Genomic DNA, 8,696 nt, shown 5'->3' with positions numbered 1-8,696 from the left:
TCTATCTTATTGGCATATAGCTGTTTGTAGTAATCTCTTATGATCCTTTGTATTTCTGTGGTGTCAGTTGTAACTTCTTTTCATTTCTGATTTTCTTGACTTGGACCCTCTCTTTTTTTTCTTGATGTGTTTAGCTAAAGGTTTATCAATGTTTAAAATCCTTTCAAAGAACCAGCTCTTAGTTTCATTGATCTGTTCTATTGTTTTTTGGTGTCTGTTTATTTCTTCCCTGATCTTTATGATTTCTTTTCTTCTACTAACTTTGTGTGTTGTTTGTTCTTCTTTTTCTAGTTCCTTCAGGTGTAAGGTTAGGTTGTTTATTTGAAATTTTTCTTGTTTCCTGAGGTAAACTTGTATCACTATAAGGCCAATAGCCTTAAGGGAGTTCCCTTGTATGTAACTTGTTGCTTTTCCCTTGTTGCTTTTAATGTTCTCTCTTTATCTTTAATTTTTGCCGTTTTAATTACAGTGTATCTTAGTGTGGTCCTTTTTGGGTTGATCCTCTTTGGGACTCTCTTTGCTTCTTAGACTGTCTGTTTCCTTTCTCAGATTAGGGATGTTTTTGTCTATTATATCTTCATATATACTCTCCTCCCCTTTCTGTCTCCCTTCTCCTTCTGGGAACCCTATAATCTGAATGTTAGTATGTATAATGTAGTCTCAGAGGTCTCTTAAATGTTCTCATTTCTTTTTATTATCTTTTCTTTCCATCTTCAGTGATTTCCATTACTCTGTCTTCCAGCTTGCTGATCTTTTTCCCCTGTATCATTTAGCCTACTTTCAATTCTTCTTAGTGTATTTTTTCATTTCAGTTATTGTATTCTTCATCTCTGTTTGGTTTTTCTTTATATTTTCTAGCTCTTTGTATGAACGTCTATCCTCTCACTCAGTGCATCCATTCTTCTCCTGAGTTCTTTCAATATCTTTATGATCATTATCTAGAACTCTTTCTTAGGTAGGTTGGCTATCTGCACTTCACTTAGTTCTTCTTCTGGGGTTCTATCCTGTACTTCTGTTTGGAACATGTTCCTCTGTCAACTCATTCCACCTAACTTGCTGTTTTTATTTCTATGCATCTGGTATGTTGGTTATATTTCCTGAACTTGGAAAAGTGACCTTTTTTTTAGGAGATATCCTATTAGCCCCAGAAGTATGTACTCCCCTCTGGTCACTAGAGGTATATGCTCTAGTTGTGCCTTCTATGTGAGCTTCTTGAGTCTTTCTGTTGTGGTGGCATGACTACTATGGGTTGTCTGGTAGGCTTGGCTGACCCTGGTCCAGTTCGTTGCTAATCCCTGCCTTGTGCAGAGACTTCTGGCTGCTGCTTGGTGAGGCCAGGTCACACGGTGGCTGGCTGTAGAATCCTGTGGGTCCCAGAGCTAGTGCTGGCTCTCTGCTGGCCAGAGGTGGATTCCAGGAGTTCCTGCACCTGGTGCCTGCACGCTGATAGATGAAGCTATGTCCTAGAAGTAGTGCTGGCCCACTGGCCAGCAGAGCTGGGTCCTGGGGTCTGGCTGCAGAACATAGGGGTCCCAGAGTTGGTGGTGGGTGGTGCTGGTTCCTGACACAGCTGACTGCAGTATCTGGGGTGTCCCAAAACTTGTGTTGGCCTGCTGGTGGCCAGGGTTTGGGCCCTGCTGGTCCTAGGTCTGGTGCTGTCCTCCTAGTAGATGGGCCTTGTCCACAGGCAGCAGGGCTGAGATGTTCTTGGGGCTGGTGTCTGCCTGGTGGTAGGTGAGGCTTGTCTTGAGGCTATAGCAGACTTACTGGTGGGCGGGGCTGGGGTCTGGCTGGTCTCTGGCCTGGTGCTGGCCTGCTGGTAATTTGGCTAAGTCCACAAGCTGGGGGGCTGTAGTTTTCCTTGGGTGGGTATCTGTCTCCTGGTGGGTGAGGCTGGTCCCAGGGCTTGAGCAGGCTCATAGGTGGGCAAGGTTGGTGATTCTGGAGTTGGTGCCTGCCTACTGTTGGGTGGAGTTGGGTTCTGGGGTCTCTGGTTACAGGGCCCTGGGAATCCTAGATCTAGTGCCTGTACACTGGTGTGTGGGGCTTGGTCCTGGCCCCTCTGGTGGCCAGGGCCATGTTCATGGGTTCCTTTGGGCTCAGGGTTTCTTAAGGCAACCTGTTTGCTGGTGGGTGGATAGGGCTGTGTCCCTGCCCAGTTAGTTGCTTCTCCCAATACTGATGCTGACAGGGTGGTGTGTGGGGCCGAGTGCCAATGCTAATAAGCTAGAGGGAGGATTCCAAAATGATGCTTCTCAGTACCAGTGTCGTCATGGTAGAACAAGCGCTCCAAAATGGCGGCTGCCAGTTTCTACGTCTCCAGGGTGAGCTCCAGTTGCCTCTTGCCTCTCTGAGAGGCTTTTCAATTTTAGCAGGTAGGTTTGACCCAGGCTCCATTCAAATTACTGCTTCTATCTTGAGAAAGAAAAATGGAGCTGGAGGAATCAGGCTCCCTGACTTCAGACTGTACTATAAAGCTACAGTAGTCAACAGTATGGTACTGGCACAAAATCAGAAATACAGATCAAAGGAACAGGATAGAAAGCCCAGAGATAAATCCACACACATATGGTCCCCTTATCTTTGACAAATGAGGCAAGAATACACAATGGAGAAAAGACAGCCTCTTCAGTAAGTGGTGCTGGGAAAACTGGACAGCTACATGTAAAAGAATGAATTAGAACACTCCCTACACCATACACAAAAATAAGCTCAAAATGGATTAAAGACCTAAATGTAAGGCCAGACACTATCAAACTCTCAGAGGAAAACATAGGCAGAACACTCTATGACATAAATCACAGCAAGGTACTTTTTGACCCACCTCCTAGAGAAATGGAAATAAAAACAAAAATAAACAAATGGGACCTAATGAAACTTAAAAGCTTTTGCATAGCAAAGGAAACCATAAACAAGACCGAGAGGCAACCCTCAGAATGGGAGAAAATATTTGCAAATGAAGCAACTGACAAAGGATTAATCCCCAAAATATACAAGCAGCTCATGCAGCTCAATATCAAAAAATCAAAAAAGCCAATCCAAAAATGGGCAGAAGACCTAAATAGACATTTAGAAGATATACAGGTTGCCAACAAACACATGAAAGAATGCTCAACATCATTAGTCATTAGAGAAATACAAATCAAAACCACAATGAGGTATCACCTCACACCAGTCAGAATGGCCATCAAAAAATCTACAAACAATAAAAGCTGGAGAGGGTGTGGAGAAAAGGGAACCCTCTTGCACTGTTGGTGGGAATGTAGATTGATACAGCCACTATGGAGAACAGTATGGAGGTTCCTTAAAAAACTAAAAGTAGAACTACCGTATTACCCAGCAGTCCCACTTCTGGGCATATACCCTGAGAAAACCATAATTCAAAAAGAGACATGTACCACAATGTTCATTGCAGCACTATTTACAATAGCCAGGACATGGAAGCAACCTAAGTGTCCATCAACAGATGAATGGATAAAGAAGATGTGGCACATATATACAGTGGAATATTACTCGTCTGTAAAAAGAAACAAAATTGAGTTATTTGTAGTGAGGTGGATGGACTTAGAGTCTGTCATACAGAGTGAAGTAAGTCAGAAAGAGAAAAACAAATACCGAATGCTAACACATATATATGGAATCTAAAAAAAAAAAAATGGTCATGAAGAACCTAGGTGCAGGACGGGAATAAAGACACAGACCTACTGGAGAATGGACTTGAGGACACGGGGAGGGGGAAGGGTAAGCTGGGACAAAATGAGAGAGTGGTAGTGTGTATATGGACATATATACACTACCAAATGTAAAATAGATAGCTAGTGGGAAACAGCCACATAGCACAGGGAGATCATCAGCTCGGTGCTTTGTGACCACGTAGCGGGGTGGGATAGAGAGGGTGGGAGGGAGATGAAAGACAGAGGGGATATGGGGATATATGTATACATATAGCTGATTGACTTTTTTATATAGCAGAAACTACCACAACATTGTGTAAGGCAATTATACTCCAATAAAGATGTTAAAAAAAAGCAACTGACAAGGGATTAATCTCCAAAATATACAAGCAGCTCATGCAGCTCAATATTGAAAAAACAAGCAACCCAATCCAAAAATGGGCAGAACACCTAAATAGACATTTCTCCATAGTAGACCTACAGATTGCCACCAAACACATGAAAATATGCTTAACACCACTAATCATTAGAGAAATGCAAATCAAAACCACAATGAGGTATCACCTCACACCAGTCAGAATGTCCATCATCAAAAAATCTACAAACAATAAAAGCTGGAGAGGGTGTGGAGAAAAGGGAACGCTCTTGCACTGTTGGTGGGAATTTAAATCGATACAGCCACTATGGAGAACAGTAGGGACGTTCCTTAAAAAACTAAAGATAGAACTAGCATATGACCCAGCAATCCCACTACTGGGCATATACCCTGAGAAATCCATCATTCAAAAATAGACATGTACCACAATGTTCATTGCAGCACTATTTACAATAGCCAGGACATGGAAGCAACCTAAATGTCCATCGACAGATGAGTGTATAAAGAAGATGTGGCACATATATACAATGGAATATTACTCAGCCATAAAAAGAAACAATATTGAGTTATTTGTAGTGAGACGGATGGACCTAGAGTCTGTCATACAGAGTGAAGTAAGTCCAAAAGAGAAAAACAAATACCGTATGCTATCACATATATATGGAATGTAAAAAAAAAAAAAAGGTTCTGAAGAACCTACGGGCAGGACAGGAATAAAGACGCAGACGTAGAGAATGGACTTGACACAGGGAGGGGGAAGGGTAAGCTGGGACGAAGTGAGAGAGTGGCATGGACATATATACACTACAAAATGTAAAATAGATAGCTAGTGGGAAGCTGTTGCATCGCACAGGGAGATCCGCTCGGAGCTTTGTGTCCACCTAGAGGGGTGGGATATGGAGGGTGGGAGGGAGACGCAAGAGGGAGGGGATATGGGGATATATGTATACATACAGCTGATTCACTTTGTTGTACAGCAGAAACTGACACAACATTGTGTAAGGCAATTACACTTCAATAATGATATATAAAAAAAATAAAACAAAGCAAAACAAATTACTGTTTGTGTCCTGGAGCATGTGAGATTTTTTTATGAGATTCCACTTTAAGAGTGCAATGTCTATTCCCCACAGCCTTCTGGGTCTCCCAGAAGGAAGCCCTGCTGGCCTTCAAATCCAAGTGCTCTAGGGGCTTGTCTTCCCGGCACAGGACCTCCATGCTTGGGAGCCTTATGTGGGGCTCAGACCTCTCGGTTCTTGGGGAGAATCTCTGCAGTTGTAATTATTCTTCCATTTTTGGGTTGCCCACCCGCACATATAGGTCTTGACTCTGCTGCAACTGCCCCTTTTACCCATCTCATTGTGGTTCCTTCTTTATATGTTTAGTTGTAGAAGATCTTTTGTGGTAGGTCCCAGTCTTTTCTGTCAATAGGTGTCCTTTAAATAGTTGTAATTTTGGTGTGCCCTTGAGAGGAGGTGAGCTCAGAGTTTTTCTACTCCACCGTCTTGGCTGATCTCTTCATCAGTGTGTCAGTCTTTAACAGGCACTATCAAATGAGTAGAGCATTGAAAATTTCAGACTATTAAGAGTTCACTAGGAGTATACACAAGGAGGTGGACAATATTTACTCTTACTTCATTTTGTTACAAGTCATTTCATCCGGGCAACATCGTACCCAGTATATATCATGTGATAATTTTGAAAAAAGAAAAGAGAAAAACATTGCATTAGCTAATTAATTTACTCGTGGCAGAATATAGAACATACAGCTTGCTTAAGCCCTTTGGTAATGTGTGTACTATTTGATTAGGTTTTAGGGGGATATTTGTTCTTGGGGCAAAAGACAGAAGCTCTTTTCTGAAATGGAAGCAGCCTAAGAGAAGCAAAAGTACAATGGAGTGCTACAGAGGTAGTGTAGTCTAAGTCACAGCTATGGCTGACTTTAGTGTTGACTTCTCAGCTTTCATGGTGCCTAAAATGACTTCCTACAGATAACATACACACTTGGGTGTGCGCACTTGCACACACATGTACGTGTGTGCACACACACATCCACACACAACCGCCCCCCCCCCGCATATCTCTGCCTTTCCCCAAGCCTTTAACCAACTCCTCATACTTTAGAACATTTGCTTTGAAACACAAGCATCTGTCTACTTCTGTTGGAACAGGTCTACTTATAATTACAGAATCATGGCCTTTGCTAGATGAAATATTCATGTACACTCTACTGCCAAACTGCACTTATGGCATAGTAAACTGCAAACATTATCATATTAAAAGCAATTTAGCAGCATGGTTCATGCCAACTTAATAAAAATGCCATTTTAAATATTGTTTAAGAGTACTAGTTTAACAACTTTTACAACACTGGACCACCACAGTGTATTTATTATCTATATATTTGGGGAAACTAAAATGGAAATGAAAAGATGTGGTTGAACTCAGTCATATAGTTCCCAAGTAATGATAAGGCATTAATAAAGGGTCTCCATTCATTTCTGAGCAATCCTGTAACATGGGGGTGATCTGATACCTTTGAATTGGCTCCCAAGCTGTAGGCCGCTTATTGCTTGGCATATCCATATACTGTAGTGCCTTGCTGTCTCATAAGCTACACAAAGACAATAATGGACAATTTGGCCTATTGGGGTGGGAATGTATTTACCAAAGGATGAATGCCAAAAAGTGCTATTCTCCATGTAAATTCCTTTAGTTTACTTCTGTTTGTTTTTCAAAAGGTCAGATCAAAGTGTGTGTGTATGTGCGTGTGTTGAAAGTTTCAAAATATAGTTTGAATGACCAAGGGATAGGTGTGAAAAATTCAATTAGCTGAAGCAATCTTTAGTGACATTCTACTACTCTTTTATTAGTGCATTGTTATCTCTCCCTACATTTATCCTTTCTTCCTCTCCTTTTCCTTTTATTTTCTTCCCTGGGAGGCATTCAAGGCTATAGAGTACAGAAACATCTATTGGGCAATAATAATTTATAAAGAAATTATAAATTTAAGGCTGCAGCTTGAATTTTGAATGTGGATAGTATGTTTTCCTTTATTTATTTATTTTTACCAGAACATCTTTAAAGGGATGATTTGTGACCCAAATATTATAGTTTGAAAGGTTACCTAATTGGATTGCTCCATTTATGGAAACTGTGACTAAGGAGTATTTGCTGACTCAGTTACCTCATGACGCTCTAGAATGAGAATAACATAACTAGCTCACTTTTTGGGGGAAAAGAACTGATTGATTTATTTTGAAAAAAAAATTTGTCTTAACAAAACCCAAATAAAATGTTATAATATAGAATGTAGTACCAGCTGGTCTTTAATATATGGCAGATTGATATAGAAACGTTTTGAGCCAACTGCAAGTATGAGAATTATAGTGTTTCAATATTGACTCAACAACTCAGGAGCCACTTTCAGAAACTGCAGTGTTTAATCAATATAGTGAAATATTCCACTATACAATTCAAATATTATGTCTTTCAACAAGAATCATATGTAACTCTGTCTCAAAACAGTAAAAGCAAAAATGGATTGACCCCCACCACTTTGCACTAATGCAGAGGCAATGTGATAGAAAAAGAGATGTCATAACTTCGTGAATGTAGTGGCACACCATTTCTTGTAATAGAAAAAGAAAACCCAGAAATATAGTAGGCACTATAATTCTTACCTGTATAACTATAAACATTTAGTTACATTCTGAATATGTAATATTCATTTGAATGTGTTATGCATTTCTTTTAAAATAATGGCACAATTATTAGGTGTAAGGATAAAATGGTAAAAAGTAGTAGGTATCCAAGTTTCCTGCTCTGCCACTAACTAGCTAAGTTACCTTAGTCACTTTACCTCCCTGGGCTTCAACTTCTTCATCTCTGAAAAGAATAATAAAGATTTAAATGTCTCAAAGGTCCCTTTCACTTTTAGTATATCTGTGATTTAATTTAAATAATCTTAATATTGACAATAAATGAGTGTCTAAAATTTTAGCATTTAATGCTTTTCCTAAACAATATGTCTAATTACTGTGAGTTGATACATGTAGATAGCAGTAGAAACCAATTTTTCTATTTTTCCAAGTATTCTATAGTATTACTTTGAGGAAAATAAGTTATCAGTAGTTGGCATTCACATCTCAATTATAGATGGGATATGAAAATTTCAAAATATTGTGCCAGACTTTTTATTTTATTCAGGAGAAAACAATAAATAGGATAGGTTAATTTTTTGTTATCAAAAGGAGATGTATTAGTTTTCTATGCTACAAAACGTATTATCACAAAATTAATGGCTTAAAAAACATTACATTTACTATCTCATAATTTCTGTTGGCCAAGAATCCAGGCACAGCTTATCTGAGTCCTCAGCGAAGCTGTAATCAAGGTGTCAGCCAGGGCTGGATTTTCACATGGAGGTTTGACTAAGTGTCTGCTTCCAAGCTCTCTCAGGTTGTTGACAGAATTCATTTCCTTATGGCTGTAGGACTCATGGCAGCTTGCTTCTTCAAGGCCAGCAAGGAGAACAAGACCCTATAGAGCAAGTCTGCGAGCAAGATAGAGTTTTGTATAGCATAACACAGTGATGGAATTGACATCCTGTTACCTTTGACATATTTTGTTGGTTAGACGAAAGT

This window comes from Delphinapterus leucas, chromosome X (genome assembly GCF_059928025.1).
Source record: "Delphinapterus leucas isolate spDelLeu-1000000601 "Yukka" chromosome X, BTC_Dleu_Yukka2, whole genome shotgun sequence".
In the NCBI taxonomy this organism is placed as follows: domain Eukaryota; kingdom Metazoa; phylum Chordata; class Mammalia; order Artiodactyla; family Monodontidae; genus Delphinapterus; species Delphinapterus leucas.
Note: the sequence above shows the minus strand (reverse complement) of the source record.